The 24781-nt window shown below is 48.2% G+C and overlaps 1 protein-coding gene across 5 annotated transcripts in view; it reads right to left on the bottom strand.

The window, feature by feature from the left end:
- The window catches only part of ATP2B4 (ATPase plasma membrane Ca2+ transporting 4), a 95273-nt gene extending 74343 nt beyond the window's left edge, over positions 1-20930 (bottom strand). For all 5 annotated transcript variants that reach the window (XM_032466668.1, XM_006178185.3, XM_014553736.2 and 2 more), the window contains exon 1: positions 20523-20930. The gene's annotated coding sequence lies outside the window, so the exon portion shown is untranslated. The remainder of the gene's footprint in view (positions 1-20522) is intronic.
- Between the last annotated feature and the right edge of the window lie 3851 nt (positions 20931-24781).

Here is a 24781-nt window from a genome sequence, read left to right as displayed (position 1 = left end):
TTTACAACTTATTACTTTTATCTTCAGCCGCAAGATACTGTTTTAACCTATTCATTGAAATTTTAATTTCCTTTATTGTATTTTTTTTTAATGGATGTACCAGGAATTGAAGTCAGGACCTTTTGCATGCTAAGCATGTGCTCTACCACTGAGCACTACCCATCCCCACCTCCTTCATTGTATTTTTTTCATTTTCAGAAGCTCTCTTTGGATATCTACCTGGTTAACTGAGTTTTCTATCCCTGCATCATTCTTTCAATATCCTACTATTTCTTTTAATATATTAAAATATATTTAAATTTTGTCTACATTCAATAACTCCAATGTCTGCAATTTTTATGGGTCTGATCTGTGAAGTGTTATTTCTGCTGTTCAAATCAAGGGAATGCAAATCAAGACTATTAAGAGATACTATTCACATCATTCAGCTGGCAAAAATTTAAAAGTCTGATGATACCAGGTATTTGACAGGACATGGACCAACAGCATCTCTTACACTTTACTGGTAGGGGCAAAACCACTACAACCATACTGGGAAACAATCTGTCATTATATTGTAAAATTGAACATTCATAGGCCAAAACCTAGTAATTCCCGTCTGAGATTTTTATCTAGGAGAGACTTGCACAGGAAACATGAACAGGAAAGTTTATGGCAATACTCTTCATTATGGTGAAAAAGAGTGATATCTTCACTAATGGAACATTATACAGCGGTGAAAAATGAACGAACCACAGCTACACTCAATAGGGATAAATCTTAGTATTATAATATTGAATGAAAATAAGCAAGCCCCAGAAGGCTGTACACAGTATGTACGTTTAACAAAGACTGTAAAGCAAGATTAAAGAATATATTTGTTTAGACATCCATATGTTTATCAAAAGAATGGTAAACACAAAATTCCATATACTGGTTGGGATGGGTGATAAGGTGAGGTGACAGGCTAGAAAGGGCTTATAGGTGGATGCAAAATATGGTAGTGATCTCCTTTTTTGGATTGAGTGGTGAGTTCAGGTGTCTTCATCAGGCTATTAAAATACATAAATAACTTAAATAAATAAGTAGCAAAAGAGAGAGGCACATAAACCAGTGAAGAAAATGTATCATGAACCATGGATTTTGATTCATCCAATTTGTACACTTGAGAAATAAAAGAAAAAGACAGAGCTAAAGATAAGAGAGAGGAGAAGAAAGAAAAGAAGAGAAGAAAGAAAAACAGGTTTCCACTATTTCTGCCAGCAACATTTTTCGATCTGCATGATCAAAGATAGTCATGGATCCACCAAAAGTTAGCAAGACTCTTAAATGAGAACTCTTATTGTCAATTTCATGGTTGAAAATCGCCATTTAGCAACGTCCTCAATACACTGCATGTGACCATATTAATAAGAACGCAACAACCAACTTAGACATTCTGATTTTCTGGTTGGAGCGGCGGGGCAGGTAGAGGTGGGAGTAAAGGGAAGCAGGGCAGAGGGGCCAATCTGCGTTATTCCTCCAGGGACCAGAGAGCCAGAAGTGGAGAGCAGCACAGAAGGAAGGCGGGGGGAGAAGTCAGCAGCAACCCTGTCCCCCGCTTTGGGTGGGGAAAGGTAGGGAGATGCATTCAAGGAAGGGAGACTCGCAGTTAGCACCTGGGGGCATACGGCTAAGCGCCAGTTTCCTCTTGGATCCAAAGTAAAACAAATCGGGGAGAACAGAATCCTAACCCCGTTCCGCTGAGACTTCCTGGTTCCTCTTGCTGCCACCAACCCCACTCAGACAGGGAGCTCTAGGCTTTGGGCTCCGAAGGCCAGAGCTGAGCTGCCCGAGCCTCCAGCCGGCACGAGGGCCCCGGCGATGGCCCCCCGCCCCGCTGCCCACCGCCTCTGCCCCGTGGGAGGGCGGGCGGGGCCCCGGGGTGGCGGCTCTCCGTGGCTCCCGGGCCTCCCCTTCCGCTAGGCGGGCCGCCCGGCTCCGCGACCGCCTCACCCTGGCCCTCGCCCTCGCCCGGGGCCGGCCAGGTTCCGACGCGTCCGGGCAGCTCGGCTCCCAGCGCGGCCCGGCCCCTGCCCCCGGGGCCCTGAGAGCACTGGGGCCATAAATGCCGCAGCCCTTTTTTCCAAGTCTGGCTCCTCCGCAGCAAAGCCCGGAGAAGATGGGGGCGGCTCCACCCTGCAGCCCGCGATTGTTCACGGGGCGGGCAGTGACTCATCAGTGCCCGGCAGGCCAGGCAGCCCCCCCGTTCCTCCCCTAGGACCCTCGTCCTCGCCGCGCCACACCCCGGGGAGGCATCTCCACCCTTCAGCCCCGGGAGGCTGCGGGAACCCTTCCAGTTCTCACCCCCGCCCTTCACCTGGCCTCCCGAACACCCCGAGCGCTACACCCCGTGGTTTCCATGGCTCAGCCGGCTTCTCCGCAGTTTCCTCCGGAGAGCCCCGTCCCTGCGCCGCCGTGGCCCCTGGCACAGCCCCAGCTCCCCACTTTGCCTGGCACGCACGCGTCTTGAATGTTGATTATCAGCGAGTGCATGTCAGAGGACACGGACAAAAACTGGGGTGATTTCTGAGATGTCAAGCATGAAAGACACTTTACATCCCCGCGGAAGAGAAGGCTGTGGCAAATCTGAGGCTTTAACACAGGACATTACAGTGCAGACAGAATGAATGATCTCATTAGTCCTCACTCAGCAGCGCTGGGATGCCGGAGAGGTAAATTGGGCCCCCCCCCTCCTACATACGTGGGGAACCTGAGCCCTAGAGGAGAGAGTGGAGTGTGACCTGGTCGGAGTACAAGGCGGGACCATGTGGATTCCTGGGACTCAATTTTTCTGGTCTGTAAAATTGCGGGAGTTGACTTACGGCCCCTTCTAGTTCTGGTATAATGGGATTCTAGGACTTCTAGTCTTAAACACTGGCTCATCTCAAGGTCCACTGGAGCACCTCTGAGCTCTAATCTTCACACATGTCCAGTGCTTTAACTTTTCAAAACGATTTAGATTCCACACTCTCACCCCAGATTAGCTAATAACAATCCTCAAACGAAGGAGAAATGAGGAAACTGAGGTTCAGAGGAAAAGGGACTTGCTCAAGGTCACGCTGCTAGCTAGTGGCATGATCAAGAGTGGAACTCAATTATAAGGGGGCTCTTCTAACGCCTCAAGAGTCCCAGCGTTTTCATCCACTTTAAGCAAGTCATTCACGGGTGCTGGGATTCATCCTCCTCCTATAGCATGGAGAACCTACCCTACCCAAGAAAGAGGGTTCAAATGAGTGAGGAGAGGCTTCCCCATTCAAGAATCTTCATAAATTGTAATCTATATGTTTGTAGGCACTCTGTGTTGTACAATGCACTTTCGCATCCATTATCTCATGTGATTCTTGTGATAACCCTGTAAGGCACTCAGAATTATATTACTTGATATTTTAAGGAGGCTAAAAAGGCTGAAGCTTAGCAGTTAGGTGACACATGCAAGGATAACACCCAGTTTATTATCTTCCTGTGTTATGGCAGGAGGTTCTGGAGTAACCACTAGAATAATGAAGATTCCTCTAGCTTCATAATGGAAACCCAAAGCATCTCCCTAAGATGGCCTAGGAATGAGGAAGGTACAGGGCTGAAACCGCCCTGTGGCCCAGGGGCAGAGTACAGGCAGAGTGGTGGAAAGCTTCCCCAGAGTCACACAGGGAAGTAGTAGCAGCTCACGGGTGAACCCAAGACTTCACGTCCCAGCCCTTAAGTCTGCACTGAACATGAGCCAGCATTCTTTGGACAAGTTTATATCTGTCACGGAGGTCACCAAGACTCTTTGTCACTCTCGGATTTATAAGAGCTGGTTGGTGCAACCTCTAAGAGGCTGGCATCTCACGCTGTCATTCCAAAGCATCCTAACTGCTAAGGAGTGTAGAGTCGCCTACTGAAAGCACAGGCACCCTGTCTCCATCATATATACCAGACCCTGTCTTTGTCCCCACCCCTACATTTGCTAATTTTCTTCCGGGTGGTACCAGCCTCTTTCTCCTCCTAACTCCTTTCTCTCTGCCCCTCCCTGTTCTATTCCTGGATGATTTTTTTTGTTTGTTTTTTCTTTAAAAATATAGCCCAAGACAAATATGCTCAGCCTCTTTCACATTTAAGAGAATGAAGGCAGGAAAGCCACATGGTTCTTCCCAACCAGAGGCTGGGAGACCCAGCAGAGGAGCCAGCCTCTCTGCCACTCACAGGTTTATAGGAGGCTTGATTTAGGGGTTCCACATCTTCTTCCAGAAAGCCTGGCCCTCAGCTGAGCCTCCGTAAAAGCCACCTTGCCACCGTTTCTAACTCTCACTTCAAACACAAGTTGGCCTGTACCTTCTTGTGGGGTCCAGACACACAGAGGGAGGGAAGGAACCCTGGAAGGCAGCTCAAGGGTTCTAAGCTTTCTCCCCTCTGACCTCTTCATCCCGGGGTCAGAACCCTGTGCCCCGTCCAGGTGGGCACCAGACTTTCAACTTTCAAGGCAAAGGGTGCAGGCATCGGTATCTTTCTTTTCCTTTCAAAAACCACACCAACCTTTCCCCACCCTGGCTGCCTGCTATTACTGGATTCCACGGACCATCCTTGTGACTGACATATGACCAATTCCTTACGATGTAGGAGAATGCTCATGACATAGTATTGCATAGGGAAAATTTTTGAATCAGAAATTTGATATTCAACGTATTCCCAATTTTGTTTTAAAAAAAATGTACGGACTGATTAGGGGAGGCATAGTTCAGTGGTAGAGTGCATGCTTAGCATGCATGAGGTCCTGGGTTCAATCCCCAGCACCTCCATTTAAATAAATAAATAAGTAAATAAGTAAATAAATAAATAAATAAATAAATAAATAAATAAATAAATAAATAAATAAAGTAATAAAGTAATAAATAAATAAAGTAATAAATAAATAAATAAATAAAGTAATAAATAAAATAAAATAAAATAAAACTTCCTAATTAGAGGCTTCCCAAGAATTCTGCAACAATTCAAAGAAAGCCCAAGAATAAAAGTATAAAAATAAGTAAATAAAATAAAAATGTATGGACTCACTTATATATAAAAGAGTAAAAGAGAATACACCAGAATGTTAACAGTAATCGCTGGACTGATGGAAATCTTACTTATCCCTTAAGAAAAGTATGCAAACCAGAAACTATGGAAAGAAGATTCTGTGAGCGGGTATGTAGGGGATGTTCCACTGTTTAGGGTAACAGCAGCGGAGTTGCCTAGGGCCCAGGCAGGATGACTAAGGAGCTGAATGAGAAACAGCTCTGACTTACACTGGGGCACGAGGTAGCTCCCAGTTAGACAAGGGACTTTGGCATCGGCCAGCCCCGGGGAGCCCTGCAGTGCAGCTGTTTACAGCAACAGGTGCACGAGATACGCTGCGCAAGTTAACAGGGGAGTGTGCACTTCGCCAATCTGAATATAGCTAGGATCCTGGATTGCCTCATGTCGTATTTATCCCAATGGTCTGACCTATTTGGTGCCAAAAACACTAGTAGAGGCTGGACAACAGAAAGGAGTGAAAAGGGAATTGTCACCATTGCCCTGGCTCCCTTGCCCCTCCACAGTGGCCACATAAAGCTACACAGAGGTGGCCCCAGGGAACCTCACAAACTCCCAGCACGGGTCCAAGGAAAAGGAAACAGACACGGGTCCAAGGAAAAGGAAACAGACGAAGGGGGAGCCACCTCTTCACTCCGGGGCCTAGCAATTCTTGGAGGCCAAGTCCCTAAGCTAAGTCTCCTGGCACACGATTTCTTTTCACACCCGTCACCAACCTCCCAGGAAGATCCCCCCTCCCCAAGTCTCTGCCACTTAAGCCCAGCTGAACAAGAGAGGGCTGTTACCCCATCGTAGGTTCCCTTCCCTCCACCCTTAGAGTGGTTTTGTCTTCCCTGTTCTAGGTGTGCAAATTCAAATGCCTACCTGGACCAGGCAGGCACAGGCATGGTGGAAGCAGGCTGGGCACTGGGCAGCAGGGGGAGGAGGAAAGCATACACTTGTCTGAATGGGCAGCAGTGACTTAGCTCCTGCTAACCGTTACCATGGCAAAAAGGTAGGCCAGTATTGTCAGAGCTTCAGATTTTTGAGAAGCAAGAAAACTTGGACTTCTATGGGAAATCTTATTTTAAAAATTTGGTAACCAGCTATAATTAATCTGCAGGGTTGTTTAGGTAGGAGGGGGCAGAGAATTTGGGAGTTGAAATGTCCCTGAAGTATATTTAGGCCAAACTATTCATTTTATACATGAACAAATGGAAGCCTAGATTTAGTGATTTCTCCAAAGTGATACAGCAACTTAAATGGTTTAAAATCCCAAGTCTCCCAACTTCTAATCTAGAACTCGTTCCTCTAGACCACCTGCGTGTCACTTAGGAGGCCTTTGCCACTAGTCAGCATGAGGTGACGAAGTGCTGAACAGGGATGGTGACCCTAGGAGGAAGAAGGTAAACTTTGCTGGGATCTTGACTCTAATTTTAAAAAGTTCTGTTTCTTTAGGTGAGGAGGGTATAGCTTAGCGGTAGAGCACATGCTTAACATACACAAGGTCCTGGGTTCAATCGCCAGCACCTCCTCTAAAAATAAATAAGTAAACCAAATTAACTCCCCCATATGAAAATAAATTAAAATTCTTGTTTCTTTATTCAGCTGTTCATCCATCCATCCAATGCTTACTGATGATCATTCCCTGAACCACGGACTGTGCTAAACACAGATGACTAAGGCACCACTCCTCCCTTCAAGTAGCTCACAGGCTGTGTGGGCTGGGCTGATGCTATAGCCATGACCCACTGACAAGCTGATGCATCCCGGCAACTAACCCACATTGCTATAGGCCTGCCCCCACGAACTCAGTTAATGCTCACGTGCTCACTTCTGAGAGCATCTCCCATCATTGGATGCCATCCCTGAGAAACTGGGAGGGGGCTGGAGAATCTCAGAGAGCCGGGAGCACTTAAGTCATCCACAGGAAGCAGGAACAAGAACCCAGGCTCTCACTGCCAGGCCCCTTCCAGCTCTGGGAGGGCAAGTTCTGGTTCATGCATTAGCTTGGCCAAGCTGCCACTTCATAGCAGCTAATGGTTCTGTGCGGGTGTGTAGAGGGCAGAGAGGAGGAGACCCCAGACTAAGACTCTCCTGCCTGTTTATCAAGTAGCCTGCTCACTTCCAGTGGCAGGCTGGTAGATGATCTGGTGACCAAATAGCAACAACATCCTTGGGCGTCAGCTTCTGCAAGCAAGTAGAGCATCGTCACCTGGTCTGGCTCCCTGCATCAGCAAGAGATTTCCCAGCATTTGGCTCTTACAGCATCTATCTCCCGGGGGAGGATTGCAGGGCAGGATGAAACAAGGTGAGGTGACTGCAGCTCTCCACCTGCCATTGCCTTATTTTGCCAGGACTCTTGTGCAAATATCAAACACAGTCTTGGAACTGGCACCAAGAGGGTATAACCTGCCATGTGCAAACAGTGGGGATCCCTGGTCAACCCCCGCAGCCCTTTGGTGGAGAGTTGCAGGAAGCTAGGGCCTCTGGGCCTTTCAGTTACTGGGAGACAATGGACTGTGACCCTTTTATAAATGTACTGAGCCCAAAGGGTAGCAGAGAGTGGAGCAGACAGGTAGGTTCATGCCGGGATCCATGGAGGAGGAAGGGAGAACTGGAGGGAAGGGAGAGGAAACATTAAAATTCAATTAACACCTCCAATGTTCGTAAGCAGCACTATTTACAATAGCCAAAACATGGAAACAGCCTAAATGTCCATCAACAGGTGACTGGATAAAGAAGATGTGGTATATTTATACAATGGAATACTACTCAGCCATAAAAACCAACAACATAATGCCATTTGCAGCAACATGGATGCTTCTGGAGAATGTCATTCTAAGTGAAGTAAGCCAGAAAGAGAAAGAAAAATACCATATGAGATTGCTCATATGTGGAATCTAAAAAACAAAAACAAAAACAAACAAACAAAAACAAAGCGTAAATACAGGACAGAAATAGACTCATAGACAGAGAATACAGACTTGTGGTTGCCAAGGGGGTGGAGGGTGGGAAGGGATAGACTGGGATTTCAAAATTGTAGAATAGATAAACAAGATTATACTGTATAGCACAGGGAAATATACACAAAATGTTATGACAACTCAGAGAAAAAAATGTGACAATGAGTGTGTATATGTCCATTAATGACTGAAAAATTGTGAACACTGGAATTTGATACATTGTAAAATGTTTATAAATCAATAAAAAATGTTAAAAAAATAAAAAAATAAAAATAAAAATAAATTCAATTAACACCTATTATAAGCCAGGCCCTCAGAACACATATCACTCTTTATTAATGTATTATACCCATTTTCAGAGAAAATTGAGTCTGGTCACATGGAGAATTTGTCCATGGTCCCATGGCTGGCAAGGCAGACTGGAACCCAGTTCCATTTGACTCTCCCAAATCTGGGATTGAGAAGGCTGTCTGGGTGATTGAATACACAGGGCACTGCTATAGAGAAAGGCATGGGAAAAGATTCAGGATTTGGTAAACTCTGAGCCCTGGGGCTGAAAACCCAATGGAAATTAGCATTCTTTTCTCTAGGGATAGAGGACCTTGGCATCCTATTTCCTGTTCTAGCAGGTAGATTTTCCAGTATTTCAGAAATCTCCTTTCACCTGCTCCCTTCACAGGGCTAAGTGTCTGAGGTCAGGTGTACAAGACAAGAAATACAGCTAGAGCCATACTTTCCTTTAGACTCTTCCGTGTTGAGGGGTTGTTCTGAATGTCTCCCATCAAAGTAGGCTGTGGGAGGTGAGTGGGGATCAGAGGTACACCTAGAGGGTTCCCCCAGTTATTCCAGTGGCCTATTCTCCAACAGTTAGAATATTACCATTTTTTCTCTGACTGTGGAAAGCCAAGAGTACAGAAGATGATAAAACAAAATCTAAGGCGGGGGGGTGTAGCTCAGTGGTAGAGCACATGCTTAGCATGCAAGGGGTCCTGGGTGCAATCCTCAGTGCCTCCATTAAAAAAAGAAAAAACAAAACAAACAAACAAACAAAAAACAATATCTACTCAATGATTTTTTACTGAGCACTCACTATGTGCCATGTACCATTCCAGGTGCTTCTGATGTACCAGTGAACAAAAAGACTTGGAACCTTGCCCTCATGGAATATACATTCCAGCAGAATCAATGTAAAATAGTCTTCATTTGGTGAGTGTTGGTTAACAGAAAGGCCTTGCTGTCAGACAGGCCGGGGTCAAGTATGGGCCCAACCCTAACCAGCAGGAGGACCTCTAGGCAAGCTACTTAGCCCACTGATTAGCTTTCTTATCTGTAAATTGGAGTCAATGACTGTTGGAGAGACATTGTTAAGGATGAAAGGTAATGTACAAAAAAAGGCCTGGCATATAGCAGGGCTCAAAATGGTATTCTTATTTTTCCAGGCCCAGCTGAATGTACAGATTCTGGGATAACTCCCAGCTCTTTTTTTTTTCCATTGAAATTGAAGTATAGTCAGTTACAATGTGTCAATTTCTGGTGTACAGCATAATGTCCCAGTCATGCGTATACACGTATATATTCGTTCTCATATTCTTTTCATGCTGTCTTATTTAGGGGCTGCAAACAGGGCATCATCTTCACAATGTCCTGAGGGCAAGGCTGGTGCAGTAAAAAGCATACTCGGGTTTGCATCCACCCAAAGTCACGGGTGTCCCCTCCAGAAACACCTGTGCACACCTGTAGCCCCTGTTGAAGGGACAGGCCTGGGTGGGTATGTTTAATTAATCCACACTCCCCTCAAGCAGGGGTGGACATCGGACCCAAGCTGGAAAGCAGCCGCTCTTGCTATTTGGACTGAGGAACTGAGTGAATTTACTTTGGAGAGCTAGGCAGGAAGGTCACACAGATGTGCAGACCGAGCCTGCTGCCTGGTTAACCACAATGGGCGCTGCACACGTGGACAAGGGAGCAGAGAAGAGGGGGCTCACAGTCCCAGAGAAAGACACAGTCTGCACGGGGCGACACTCCCGATGCTAAATTATGTGTTATTTCTCTGTAATCTTCTAATAAATCCCCTTTTTACTTTTGCTTCTTTGAGTTGATTCTGTTCTGCCACCAGACGAACTCTAGGACAAATCCAGTACCTGTCTCAGAAGGTGGTGGTTATGACATAATTTGAAAGCGGCTGATATTTAGTTGACATTCAATAAATGCTGTTGATCTTTCCATGTTCTTGTCAACCAGTCAGTCATTCAGCAACGGAAAGGGGAAATTCAAAAACGGGCTAGAGTAGGGTTAGACCTCAGCCTTATGTTTTATGAACATCTTTATTCATCTGTACAATGAAGATAATGTTAGCATTGACTTCATTGTCTGCTGAGAATATTAAATGAGATAATCCAAGTTGAATACCGAGCAATTAGTGAATGTAACCTTGGACTATTTCCATTATTGTTTTTATTATTTATGATGCAGTAAGTGTTGTGTTAGGTCTTGATCTAGGCAAGGAGAGGACACAGAGCAGGATCTGGAGTGGACAGTGAGAGAACAGAGAAGGATGTGCTGGAAAGTGGGGTCAAAGGGCTGGGCAGTAAAGAGAAGGGACTGAAACTCGAACTGGAGACCGAGAAGAAAGGCAGCGTTTATGCAATGCTTTCATCTACCATATCTCATTTGTCCATCACAACACTCCATAGGGTAGATAAGGAAAGGCACTTTACAGATGGGAACTCAGAGGCTCAATAAAGATGCATACAACGTGTACCAACCAAGTCTAAATCCGCTCTTCTATCCTTCAATATCACACTGTCTGTGGAAAGTAGGGTGCAAGGGCTAAAGTGAGGATTGGAGGGGAAACTGGAGGATTTCTCCAGAAGTTTATTTTTTCATTCCAAGGTTCCATTCAGAGCCCTCTGCAACAGAATTCCCGGCAACAGAATGTCTCTGCCCCATCAGATTCAGGGGCTCCAGAACATAAGCAAGGGGTTGCAAAGTCGGACAACACTGGGATGCCAGCCCAAGGACGGGATACACTGTGCTGGAGGAACACCCACCCAGCTTCAGCACCAAGCCCTGGCCTGGGAGGAGGCTTCCTCTGGCAAAGGACGAGGGCAAGTCCTTCACCATCAGGCCACAGTCTCACTGGCTGCACATGGGCTGCCCTGCAATGGTCTCCAAGGCCCCTCCCAGCTTAATCCTGTCTGGAATCTATGCCTTATCTTCCTGAGGGCAGGGCTTAACGGTATTCTCCAAGGACACAAATGCAAGTTCCCTGTAACAGCTGCTGCAATCAGGGCTTGCTGGGAGCACCCAGGCTCAGGACACGTGTCCTTGAGCTGAAAGGAGGCGATTCTTAGACCTTCCCTGCCTTCTAGGTAACCGCTTCTCCCCCAGTCCTACGCAGCGCCTGGCACACAGTCTGTGCTTACTTTGGGTCTGCTGAATGAACAAATGAATACATGAACAAGCAGATGAATGACAGTCTGGCTCTGGGAATAAAATCGACGGGCACTGTCCCATTACAGTGGCCCAGCCCTGCTGATGCTCAGTCCCCAAACCAGATCTCCACCACCAACCTGGGTCAGTCAGCCACCGGTGAAGGAATGAAGGGCAGAGGCGCCCTGCCTCCTTCCTCCCTCTGACTTTCAGACTGGCCACACACCAGGGATAGGGCGGGGTTAGGGGCACCCAGGCAGGAGGAAGGCCCTGCCCTCCCCTTTCCAGGACTCCTGCTTCCCCTCTCAATTACCCTGCTTCTTCCAGCTCAAGGCCCAACTGGCTGGGAGCGGCTGGGAGAAGGACCAAGAGAAGAAACCCAGGTCCATTAGGAGCTACACAGTGATGAGGGTGGTGCCAAGACTGCTTCTCCTTTGCATTTTCTCTAGCGCTAATGACCTTAATTGTTAATCATAGCAGCAACAATAGCAACACAGCACAGCACTTTTATGGTTTCTAGCCTCTCTCTTCCAAAATGATTCTAGCACACGAGGTCATCCTGCTGCACATTATCCCTGGAGGGGCTGGAATAAGTCTCCCTGTCACGTGGGTAGAGAAATTTGGGTACTGAGGAGGTTTGGCATTGATCTGGGTCACACAGTGATGCAGTGAGGGGGTCAGGGGCCCCGTCACGGACTCGGAGTGGGGAGAACTGGGCTCTAGCTCTTGCCCGGCCTCCAACCAGTCTGGTGTCCTTGGGCAAGTCTCTAGGTTTTAGTTTTCTCACTTGTGATAAAGGGAAACTGGACCATTTCTCCAACTCTATTCATCTCAAATGCTCTGGCTACCTCCCACCAGCCCAAAGCCTGGTGACCGACATCCCCTGTACCAAGGTCAGAAAGCCCCTGAAGTTTGGACGCTAGCTGTGCCCATCCTAGCATTCTAACAGGTGTCCTATGAGTGCTCCCCACAAAGAAGGCTGTGGTACAGACAGTGGGGAGGAAACATCAAAAAATCACCCTAACGGCCCATGAGCACCAGGAGAGCAGGCAGGCAGGCAGGCAGGCAGCCTGCGGCTGCTGAGGCCAGATGCCATCCTGCTTGAGTCCCCGGGTGCTGGCTCAAAGGCTGGAGGCATTCCAGCGGGGGGGGGGCACGGGGCAGGCAGCCTTCCTCACCTGCCTGAGCCTTTGACCCTCTGCAAGGCCAGAAACAGCAGCACAGCCTTTCCTCCCAATGCCCCTCCGCCATCAAATCTATTTCTCTCCTCATTCAAATCCTGTTTGGCAATCACCACCTCCAAGAATAATCTGCAGGTGAGCCTGTCAAATTCTGGTCCCCACATTCCTACCAACACTCCTTCAGCTCCCAGCATCACTAGGTCGTATGTCCCTGTGCCAGATGAGGCTTCAAGTGTGTGTCCCAGCTCTTTCTGCCACTAGATGGGGGAAAGAATAGGGTGGGTATTTTCTGTTTCTCTCCTTCTTCGTTTCCTCCATCCTCAGCTCCCAAGATGTGAAGCAGGGCATTCAGGGCACAGAAATGGTGGGCCATAAATGGACAGAACACTCCTCTCTACCCGTGGGCTGGCTGCCCCGGCCAGTAACCAGAAAGGCTAACGCTGAAATCTCAACCAGAGTCTGGACAAGGGCTCGGCCAAAGGGGCCAAAAGTCTGGATTGAGAGGGAGGGCAGGCCAGCCTAGCAGCTGGTGGCTTTACCCAAATTTCTCTACACCCAATCCATTGTTCACACGGAAACCTCATCTCCATCCCACAGCACTGAGTGTAGTTTCTGATTTCCAGTGTCTAATGATGTTAATGTTAAAGTGAACCACATGAAATTGCCTTTTATAGGTCAAAAGCGGTTGCACATTGGCAATTTCGTACGGTCGGACCTGATGACTCTTTGGAGGACCAAGTTCCCTAGGAGACAGTAAATTCCCTGAAGCCTTAGATTTCTGTATCTCGAGCCAATCTTTCTTAGTTTCTGGCTTAGGACACAGCAGAATTGTGGCCTTCGACTGTGTTCAGCAGGGTACTTAACTGAACTTTCAGACAGGTGGAGATGGGGAATCTAAGAATCTGTTCTACTCCCAAACCTTGAGGGTATGGCTGTCCACCAGGCAGATCCTTTTGGGTCTCCTTACCTCTGGTCATCCTGGGAAGGGGGATGGAACTCAGCTACAGGCTGTTACATTGTGCTCCATGACATTCCATGGTAAACAGAGTTTGGTTTGGGCATTGAGAGTTTTTCTCTTTTGTAGTAAAGGAGTCTTGAACCAGAGATACCTGTTTGCCCAAGCTTGGTTTCATTTTACAGTGGGGGAGACGAAGGCCCAGAGACATCACCTGCCTCGGTCAAGGTCACACAGCAGTCAGGAGCCCAGATCACCAGTTTTCTGACTCTCAGTCCCGTGTTCCTCTGGCAGGCCTGGCAGTGCTCAAGCACAAACTCCGCCCTGTCTGCCCCCTTCCAACTTCCAGGCTCCCACTCTTTCAGGCTCCCTAAGCAAGATAGAAGGGGAATTGACTAATGGATCAATAGCCCTCTCCTACATGACAAGAGCCCTGAGTTACACAGGGCCTAGCCCCGGGTTTCCAGGGAGAAAAGAGAGAGAGAGAGAGAGAGACAGGCGAGCAGCCCTGGAAATCTGCTCTCTCTCCAGAGCTAGGACCAGGCTGAAGGCAGCGGTGGACAGCATGGTGATTGGGGTCCCTGACAGTACAGCCACTATGCAGTCTCCAGCAAGGGAGGGCTTAGAAGGCCTTGCTCCTTGCTTAGCCCACACATGAAGGCTCAAGCCTGGCACAGCCAGGTTCTCTCAGAATCTCCTAATTACAGCATCCAGAAGGGATGTGAAGCGGGCAGAGCATTTAGCATGCACGAGATCCTGGTTCAACCCCCAGTACCTCCATTAAAAAATAAATAAATAACAATAGCCAAGACATGGAAACAATCTAAATGTCTATCAACAGATGACTGGTCTATTTATACAGTGGAATTCTACTCAGCCATAAAAAAGAATGAAATAATGCCATTTGCAACAACATGGATGGACCTGGAGAATGTCATTCTAAGTGAAGAAAGCCAGAAAGAGAAAGACAACTGCCATATGAGATACTCATATGTGGAACCTAAAAAAAAAAAAAAGACAAATGAACTATTTGCAAAACAGAAACAGACTCACAGACATAGAAAACAAACTTACAGTTACCAGGGAGGGAAGTGAGTGGGAAGGGATAAACTGGGAGTCTGAGATTTGCAAATACTAATATACATATAATAAACAAGAAGTTTCTACTGTACAGCACAGGGAACTGTATTCAACATCTTGTAGTAACTTACAGGTGAAAAAGAATATGAAAATGAATATATGTATGTTCCTATATGACTGAGGCATTGTGCTGTACCCCAGAAATTGACACAACATTGTAAACTGACTATACTTCAATAAAACAAATAAATAAATAAACCTAATTATCTACCCCCCTGCCAAAAAATATATAAAATAATACAATACTAAATAAATAAAATATTTTTTAAAAAAAGAAGGGATGTGAAAGGTGGTCAGAAACAACTTCTGGACTATTGATGGATTCCTCCTCTTACCGTCTGGGACCCTCCTCCAAAGGTAGGAGGGTGATCCTGGCCACCCTCTGTCCCTAGGCCCACAGCATGGTGGGGAAAGGCCTGCTTCCACCTGTTGCTCCTGGCCTGGCTGGCCCACCCATCGTGCCCCAGCTGCTCCCACCCACAAGGAAAAGCTGGGGGTTGATGGCAGTGAAGTGAGAATGAAGTCTCCCAGGGAGTGTGCTGTAGGGGAACTGAGAAAAGGCGTCCCTGTGGGTCAGGGGTCAGGGGTCAGGGGGATGAGTGAGAGGAGTCTAGGAACCCTTCCTGGCACAGAGTTCTCTTCCCCAACATAGTATTCGGAATAATTTCAAATTTGAAAGTTTGAAAAAAAGAGTAGAAAAAGCAACTCCAGACCCTTCACTTCGATTCACCACCTGTCAGCATTTTGTATGCCCCCTTAATGTATATATACGCTCACATTTTTTTTCCTGAACCATTTGAAAATCACTTGCAGACACTATGCCCTAAATACTTTTGCTAAATAAAGACATTCTCTTACAAAACCTTTATCATGACCATTAGCACACCTTTCAAAGTTAACAATAACTATACGTCATCTAATATCAATATTAAAGCTTCCCCAGTTGTCCCAAGATGTCTTTTATAGTCTTTTTTCTCTTCTTTTTTTGGACCCAAGATCCAATTAAGGTTTATGCATCGCATTTGGCTATAATGTCTCTTTAGTTTCTTTAAATCTAGACTGGTTTCTGCCTCCCTGTCCTTCTCTTCAAACACCCAGTTTTAATGTTTTTTAAATGACATTCACTGTTTTGAAGTCTCAGTCAGTTGCCATGTAGAATGGCTCTCATTCTGGATTTGTCTTCTGTCTCCTCGTGACTGGATTCATGATCAACATTTTTGACATGAATACAGGTGAGATGGTTGAACCCTCACCGCACATCAGGAAGAACTAGTGCCAGGTGGTCCCATTACTATGTTTGGCTACTTGGTTACTTGGTCTGAGCTGACTCGTCTCATTGTAAAAACAGGTCTTTCCTTTTGTAAGGTGTACGTAATCACGAGATGGCACATGGAGACCAAACTTCCACCCACTGGTCTTAGTTTCCATTAGCAGTAAGTCCAGCCTGAATCAGCTCTTACATTAGGGCTGCAAGCTGGTAAATTAAAAGTTCTGTCATCACTTGTCATCACTTCTACACTTCGTTAGCTGGCATCTATCTGTTAAGGGTATTGTCTCCCTGCTCCTCCCTGTTCCCTTTTATCTGTCAGCATGGATTCACGGAACCTTTGATTCAGTGTCTTACAATCTGTTACTATTAATTCTTTGTGATGTTCAGTGTGTCCCAAATTTGTCCAGTGGCTCCTTTAAGCCAACTCCTATGTCCTTTTGTCAAAGAGCATGTTCCAGCTTTCTGCAATGATATGACTCACTTGCAGTTTCCTAGCCCCACACTTGGAATCAGCCATTTCTCCAAGGAGCACTTTCCTTTTAGTGAGACGTGGTCCTTCGAAATAAAAATCCAGGCACTAAGTGCAATCAGTGCTACTGTATAGTGCTGCTTCTAGACGCTTCTAGACCTCGATGGATAAAGAACCACAGGGTTCTGCCTCACCTTCCCCCATTCCACATTTTTGTCTCTGGTCTTCCATAGTGAAACCCTGATTTCCAAAAATACCAGCATAGTCATTCCTTTGTTCTATTCTACAATCAGCAGAAGTTTCCATTTTATGACACCAATACCATAATCAGTAACACATCTAAAAAATAAAGTTCAAGATTTTTTTTGCAATTCTTTTAATCCTTAGAACATAGATTCCACTAAGGATATAGAGTCAGGGCGTTAAACTCAAGAAATACTTGAATTAATTATTTTCTTTGTAATATAATCGATATTCAGTTAGGTTCATTGTTTCTGTAATGGTTGGCTTTTAGAGTTCGCTTTTTTCTTTCTTTTGGATCTAATTTAAGTTGTAAATATGTAAAATATTTCGGTTTAAAAATCAAAACAGTCTGAAAAGGTATAATCAGTAAACCTGCACGCCCACCTCTATGTCCTTACCCTGCTTCTGCCCACCTTCTATAGGTAATCATTTTAATTAATTTCTACTTTATCCTTCCTGTGTATATACGTATGTATAAGTAAATTTGCACACACAAAAAACTTATTTCTCCTGTTTTCTTAACCCAAAGGTGGCATACTATATGCACTCTTTTGCTTCTTGCTTTTTTTTTTTTTTTTACTTAATAACATATCCTAGAAATCATGTCATATCAGTTCATAAGGCTCCTACTCATTTGTTTAGGCTGCATAGTATCCCACTGTGTGGATGTGCTGCCGCTCATTCAACTGGTCTGCTAAGGACGGGCAGTGATAGTTTCCAATGATTTCCTTTCTTATTACAAATACACCTTAAAGAATCACCTTGTGCACATTTTCTGGATACCTCCTAGAAATAAAACTGTTAGGTAAATGCATATGTTGTTTTGTTAGATATCGTTAACTTCCCCTCCAATGGGGGTTGCACTGGTTTGTGCTTCTGGAATTGATTTTGCAACCCCCGTGGATCTTGCTAGGAGGTGTTCTGAGCTGAGAGTGTCCCCAAGCCTACCTGACAGTCCTTAACCTCCCCACCAATAAACACACTACCCCAAGCTCCCTCTGCCCTAGTGATCTGGCAGGAAGGCAAGCAGAGGGGTCTCACTGATTCCATTCCAGTCCATTTCCCTGAATTATCCCAGAGATTTCTATACTTAACTCGGGAAACCAGGGCAGAGAGAAGCGATGAGGCTGAAAGTTGCAGCCAGGAAAGAACAAGAGTGGGGGAGAGGCAGAAGAGAGGAGGGGACCCTCGCCCCTTGACACCCATATTCTTACCTCCCTTTTCTCTGCTTTGGCCTCTCTACGACCTCCCTCCCCCCAGTGCAAATTGCCTCCACCAGCTCCTCCCCAGACTGGGAGCCCTTGGCTCTGGTTCCAAGTAGATCCTGCCTGGTTTCCCTCCTCAGTCCATTTTTTTTTTCTTTTCGTGGGCTGAACAGAGGACTGGCTTAAGGTGGAAGCAGAAGTCCCCTGTCATTTCTGTTTTAACATGTGAAGAGGAAATAAGTCAGTGGAACAAGAATGGCTCATACAAGGGAAAGAGGAGACAAAGAGACAAGCTGGGAGAGGAAGCCAAGTACAAAACATCCCACATCAGCCTTTTGGACTCCGATCCCAGGGCCTGCTTTATTCCTATGACGCATTCTATAACGTGGAGACATGAGTGGGGAAAGGATGTCATCCCAGTTGACTTGGCCCAGGGGCTCTGCTTCCCTGTGACCCAGACGCCTTACCTTTCTCATCCCCCCCCTCTCTCTCACCCCTGCCCACCCTGACAGGAGTCAGTGCACGTCTGAGGAGCAGGGAACTGGCTGGGAGGGGAGCCCTGTCTGGGGGTAGGCTGTGGGAAAGAGGTCAGAAGGCAGGAAGAATTTCATCCTTCCATGGAAGGCAGTGAGGCCCAGGGTAGGACTTTTCTCTTCAAGGTCAGATCAAACACCCGGGTCAGTTACAGCAAAGCATACTTCTTAAGGTCCTGGGACCGAGAACGAACATCCTCCCTTCCTCCCTCCAAGACCTGGTGGATCCGGAATGCCCTCGCGGGTAAGTGTCTCTGTGTTCTGGGTCCAAGGCCAGGGGAACAGAAAAAAAGAGAAAGGCCCATGGGGGTTACTGAAAGAAGCTAAATTCTTAAGTAAAAGGCAATTTCTTGCAAAATACTCGAATTCCTGACAGGTGGTAGCTAGGTCAGCGCTGGCTGAGCAGCCCAGGACCTCTCTTTTTTCTCAAAACGCTGCAGTCCGTGAGACCGGGGAAGAATACGGTTCCCCGAAATCCTCGCCCAGGGACCTCCGCCCCTCCCCCACACGACCCCGCCCCTTCCAGGTCTCACGCCTCGGGCAAACTCTAATTGCTGCACTTCTGCCCTCTAACTGGGCCCTCCCATTTTGACTTTCTTCTGACACCAAAGACAACAGAAGTCTAACAAATCTGACTCAGCCACTCCCTCCCACCATCACTGTGGGAGGGCTTTCACTGTGCTAGGGGGAAACCGAAGACCACAGGGCAAGGTCGGAATCAGCCCGGGATGAGGCGGATGCCCAGATGTTGACTCTCAGGCTCCTCCCTGATGCCACCGCCTTCTTCCAACAAACATGGACTAAGCGCTTTATATCGTCCCCGGCATTGGGCTCCTTGGACTTGACCTTGAATCCAGCCAGGGACACGGGGATGGTAACTGGAAGTGGAAGGGACTGAGGCTCACTCAGCACGGTCCCCCGGAGGCAGGAAAGCTCCGCTGCAGCTCCGAGCGCCCGGTGCCCCGAGTACTCGGGTTCGGGCAGAGCCGGAGGGTGGAGCAAAGCTGCGCGAGGGCTGCGCCCGGGCGGGGCCGCGGGGCCGCCGAGGGGAGGGGGCCCCGCCGAGCGCACGCGGCCCCGCCGAGGTCACGCGGCCGCGGGTTTGCTGCCGCGCCGGCCGGGCCGCAGCTGCGAGGAGATTCCCCCCGGCCGCCCCCGACACGACTCAAGGCGCCCTCCCGAGGATGCCTGTGGCCAACCTCCAGCCGCCAAACACTCACCAGCCCCACAGTCACCAGCCTTAACACTGCAAACTTTCCAACTTCACCCCTTCCCTTTCTCCTCTTTGGGACCAGTGATGTATGGGATGGTGCCCTCAGAGACACTCGTACAGTTGGTTCTTGACGCTCCGCACACACTCAAACAACAGCCTTTGGAGGGAACTCCCAGCTTTTTCCACAGCTAATTATAGACGTGAAAGTCTGAGGACGTTTTGCAAGCGGCAGAGAGAATCTGCTGAGGTTTCTCTATCAAGCTAAAGAAATTTAACTTGAGCACTCCCCTTCCTCAAACCCCACCAACTTCTCAGGGCTCCTACCTCCACCCACCCCCCAGTGAGCCCCTCTCCCGGTCCCCACTGCGGCTCCTCCTTCCTGTTGAAGATTTCCTACTCAGTTGTTTTGGGGTTTTTTTTTTCCATCTCTCTTTGGGGCTTTCAAGAAAGGGAACAGACGCGGAAAATATTTTTGCAACAGTTTTCCATTCTGCGTCTCATTACCAAGCCAAGGGGGAGCGGGAGGGCAGGAACGGATGGGGAAAATAAATGCTTTTTCCAAAAGCTCAATTTGGGTATGAAAAATACAGTCCCTCCACTTCCCTACCCCCACAGCCAAGGAATGACAAAAACTAGGAGGGGGGAAGAAATCACTTGTTTGATTATATGGTTTCTCAGAACTGAGAAAACAGTCTTTAACAAATCTGTGCACAAGCACACATACACGCGCGCACCCCCCCCCCCGAAACCCAGTCCCAAGAAATACGCTAGGAAAGAGCAAATTCAGGGAGTTTCAGAAGCCATGGAGAGAAAAGAAAGAAACTAAGTTTGCAAATCAAGATTCAATTCATTCTCTGCAATCCTACCTCTCTTTCCAGCAAAATCCAGGCTTCTCCGCGCGGGACTCTCCCTCCGGGTTTCCGTGGACAGGAGTAGGGTGGGGATGGCCATCCACCGGTCTCCCCAGTGTGGCCACCACGCCGGAGATGCTGGCTGGTCTCTCCTGCCTTCCCAGCTACGGCCCGGGAGTGGGCTGGGTCTCCTCCCCCGGCCCTCCCAAAGGGAAGGACCTCTCAGGCTCCTGAAGAAACGGGCGCGGGGGAGCCGGCGGCTGTCTCCGACCTTGCTCTCCTCAGAGGGCTTATTCCCCAGGAGGTTCGTGCCCCCCAGCCCGCCCCTTCAACTCCCGGCTTTAGACGGTCTCCACAGCAGAGCTTTCTTAAGAAAATGCTCCTCACGGCAAGGGCTCCCGCCAACTCGGGCCGGGCTCCAGCACACGGGCTCGGCCGGGCGGGAGGAGAAGGGGGAGGAGCGAGGGCTGGGGTGGGGGTGGGGCTTGGCGGGGGGCCGGACCGTTACTCCACCGTTAAGGTGGCCCGAGGGCGAGCCGCCGCCGCTTCCTGGTTTGTTAAGGAGGAATGGGAAAAGAAGGAGAGGAATCCTCTTTTCTGCGGGGGTTCCCTCCCCGCCCTTGCTCTCCACCGTTGAACGGAAAGTCAGGTGGGGGGTGGGGGTGGGAGGGGATGCGGGTGGCGGTATTCAACGGTTGCTGGGTGGAGGGGAAAAGGAAGCTTCTGCAGGCAGCTGGTTTCCCGCAGCTCCTCTCAACCTCTTACTCACTTAAACCCAGGACCCAGAAACCCAAGGTGTCTGCGGAAACTTGTACCATCTCCTGCCACCCTCCCGCCCCTGTCTGAATAGGGGGCTCACTGGAGGAAGAGAAGGAGTTGCTTTGGGTGCATCCGCCCTGGGCAGCTTGCTTATACACACAGCTTAGTTCACAGTCCTCACCCAGATTTCACCCACAGTCCCCGGGGGTCAAGCGCCCCCTTGCCTCTGTACCCACCAGGGACACATCCACAGCACATGATGAGGGCTGCCTACTTTTGAGTCCTACTATGTGTGGGCTGTGACACAAAAAGCTTTATACAATGCTCGTGGCAATCTTGAAAGATATTTATTATCTTCATTTCAGAGATGAGGAAATTGAGGATCAGTAACTTGCCCAAGGTTACGCATCTCCTTAACAACAGCGCAAGGATTCCAGGCCAAGTCAGATTGACTCCAAATCTGGTGTACTTTCCTGCACTTGTATCATAACTCCAACACATGTTTCCATTTTAATTCGCGCACACTCAGACATCCATGCACACTTATACACCGACTATAAACTGTTAACCACACCCCAGCAGCCACACACCCACCAGCATTGTGCAACAGTGCCACCCATAGATTTTGCGCAGAACCTTACGGCTTTCAAGTGCAAACATGCACCATCAACTGGTTCACCCTGCGTGTCTTCATTGACTGATGCATTCCCACACCTACCTCACCGTGCACGCGCACGCGCACGCGCGCACACACAACACACTCACACACAAACTCGTGTTCATAGGCTAATGGAAAGTCGGTTAACATACACCTCGCAGATTAGAGTTGTAAACTGTGCTGCTAGAAGGGACCAACCACAGCTTCAGGAGTTTGGGAAGACACCTCTTTGACCCTCCCATCCTGACCCAGCACCTCACACCACTCCTTTACCATGCATCCTTCCTACCCCCCATGAAGAACCACATGCACGTGGTAAAACAGAGCTGTGAGTTAGACCCTTGGGGTCTGGCTTCCCTCTGCTTAGGAGCACCCTTCCCAATTTCCTAACATTTGGGTCTTTTCTTTCCTCTCTTTTTTTTCCTGTCCTGCTATTTCTCAACAACTCATCCACGTCCTATTTCTGAGCCAGGGAAAGTTAAGCAGACAAAAGTAAAGAAAGTTTTTTAGGGTGGTTGGGCTGGGCTCAGAGCTCAGAGTTTCCTAATGTGGTGCTCGAGATCGCCTGCTGCCATCTGTCTTGGGAACCGAATCCCAAATAAGCCCCTGCCTGCCCTTGTGCTTCTCCTCCCAGCCCAGCCCAGCCCCACGCAGCTGAAGGTTACAGGGGTGCAGAGGAGGGTTTAGGGTCACCCTCTGTGGAAGCCATCATGGATTGTTTTCCATGCAGTCCTTTCTTCCTTTCTTCCTTGGGATTGAAAGTCTCACTCTCCTTGGCATTTAGAGGGCACCAAACGTGAGATTTGTTCTCATTCACTCCCTGCCTCTCCCTTAACTCCCCTGGTCCATCCCCCCCCACTGCCCAGAGCATTTCAGTGGACGAACTGATGGCTGGGATAGAGATGGTACCTTGTTAGAGTTTGGAAGTTCCCATTAAAATGTCAGTTTCAGGAGCCCAGATCAATTGTTGGGAAAGACAGGGGAATAAAAGGACAGGGATCAGCTGAACAGAGCTTCAGATTTAATGGCTTATCAGGCTCCTGCCAGATTACAACAACTTGACATCTTAGCGCCCAGTGAGTGTCAGTTGCATCTTTATCAGGAGAAGGCCAGTCTCCGAAATGGTGCTTTAAATGTATTAAAGTGTATTTTAAGCTTGTCTGCAGTGTCTGTGTTTCGTGGCCTTGCCTAACTGTTTCGTAAACTTGTCCTGGGGGAGTAACAGTTGAGGCCAGATGTGCGGTCCTGTTAAAGGAGGAGTCTACTTTGGCCACTGGAGTTGGGCGGGCCGGGAAATGATGCCTTGTTGGTGTCTGAAAGGCAAGATTCTCTCCTTAAACTCCTTGGGTTCAGGGAGGCAGGCTGTGCAGGGGAGGCGCTGCCCATGGAGGCTGTGCCATCTGTCCTGCCTCTGAAGGGCTCGGATCCATGGGTAGATCTGCCCTTCTCTTAGAGTCCAGTGCCCCCCATTACTGGTGGGGGGCTGTGAGATGAGAGGAGAGGAACCCTCACCCCTTTGCAACCCCCCAGCCCTCTTGTAGACAAGCAAGAGGATGTGAGGGGTGGAGTGGCCACAGCCTGGTCTCCCTAGCTGAGCCAGCCCCCGGTGCCTGTGTTTCCAGATATCTTGTGCCTTGTTTCTTCCAGCAGCTGGCTTGACATCTAGAATGGATAAAACTAAATCTACCCAGGAAATAACCTCCAAGTGTGGAGGGTAGAGGCATGCCCCTTCCCCCACCATGGCTAAGAGGGACAGTACTGCCTCCAGCATCGGGAGTTCCTGGTTGGTCTGTTGTGTATGGCTGGCTGACTGGCCTCTAACTAGACCCTTTTTCCTTCTCATCCCTGCTATCCTCGTATCCTCTCCTTTGGCTCTAGCCTGGCTCCCCTCAGCCAGGAGTCACGGCTGCCCCAGAGCAGGTCAGCCTGGGAGGGATTCCATCATTGTGGCCCGTGTCCCCACGCCCCCACACCAACTCTTACTTGAAGGAAATACAGTCAGCCTTGTCCCTCCCTTCGATGTTTAAGAGAGTCTATTCTTCTGGCCTCTTGAGAACCCCACCTTGAGTTCCCCAAATCACCTGTGCCATCTTCCCCCACCTTTCTTGAATGCAAGCTGTACCTCTCTGTACTGTGGGTATCTCCTGCTTTGTCTGTCTAGAACAGCGACCGTCCTCCCCACGCTCAGACCCAGGCTTTTAAGATGGTCTTTCTCTTCACTGTTAATATGGGAGGAAATGTCATTTTATTAGAGGTCCCATCCCTACCTGACCCAAACTGAGCCAATGACATTCTTTCCTGGAGAGAAAATGAGATCTGATTCCTTCCAGCAGTGGACACTCTGAGGCTCTGGAGGTATCAGGGGCTCCACGCCTGGCCACACGGAAGAAGCCTGCCAGCGGGAAACAACAAAGCTTACATGCAGAGGGAGGCAGAGAGGAAAACCAAAGCGTGAGTCCCGGGAGGGCAGCGTCTGAGTTACCTGTGCCTCACCCACTCCTGTCCCCTTGCTGTGTCTACGGATGAGTTAGTCACGTGACTTAGTATGAAAGCACCAGCTAGACTAAATTCAGGGTTCTGGTCACTTTTACTAAGTAATACAGAAACCTTTGAAGCTGGTACCTACCACTTAGGTGCACTCATTTTGGTGAATTTCATTCATTCATTTTATTTGTTACTGAATACTCCCTATTCAATTAGGCGCATATTTATTGAATGTCTACTGTTTCAGCGTCTGCTGGGCCCAGCTGGGGCATACAGGGCTAATAAAGCTTCCAGTTTAGTGGGAGGAAAAGAGGTACTCATAGCATAAATAATCACAATGGAAGGTGCTGTGGTCTGTTTTCTGGATTGCTTT

Source organism: Camelus ferus, chromosome 23 (assembly GCF_009834535.1).
Source record: "Camelus ferus isolate YT-003-E chromosome 23, BCGSAC_Cfer_1.0, whole genome shotgun sequence".
Lineage (NCBI taxonomy): Eukaryota > Metazoa > Chordata > Mammalia > Artiodactyla > Camelidae > Camelus > Camelus ferus.
Note: the sequence above shows the minus strand (reverse complement) of the source record. Positions and strands in the feature narration are given on the sequence as shown.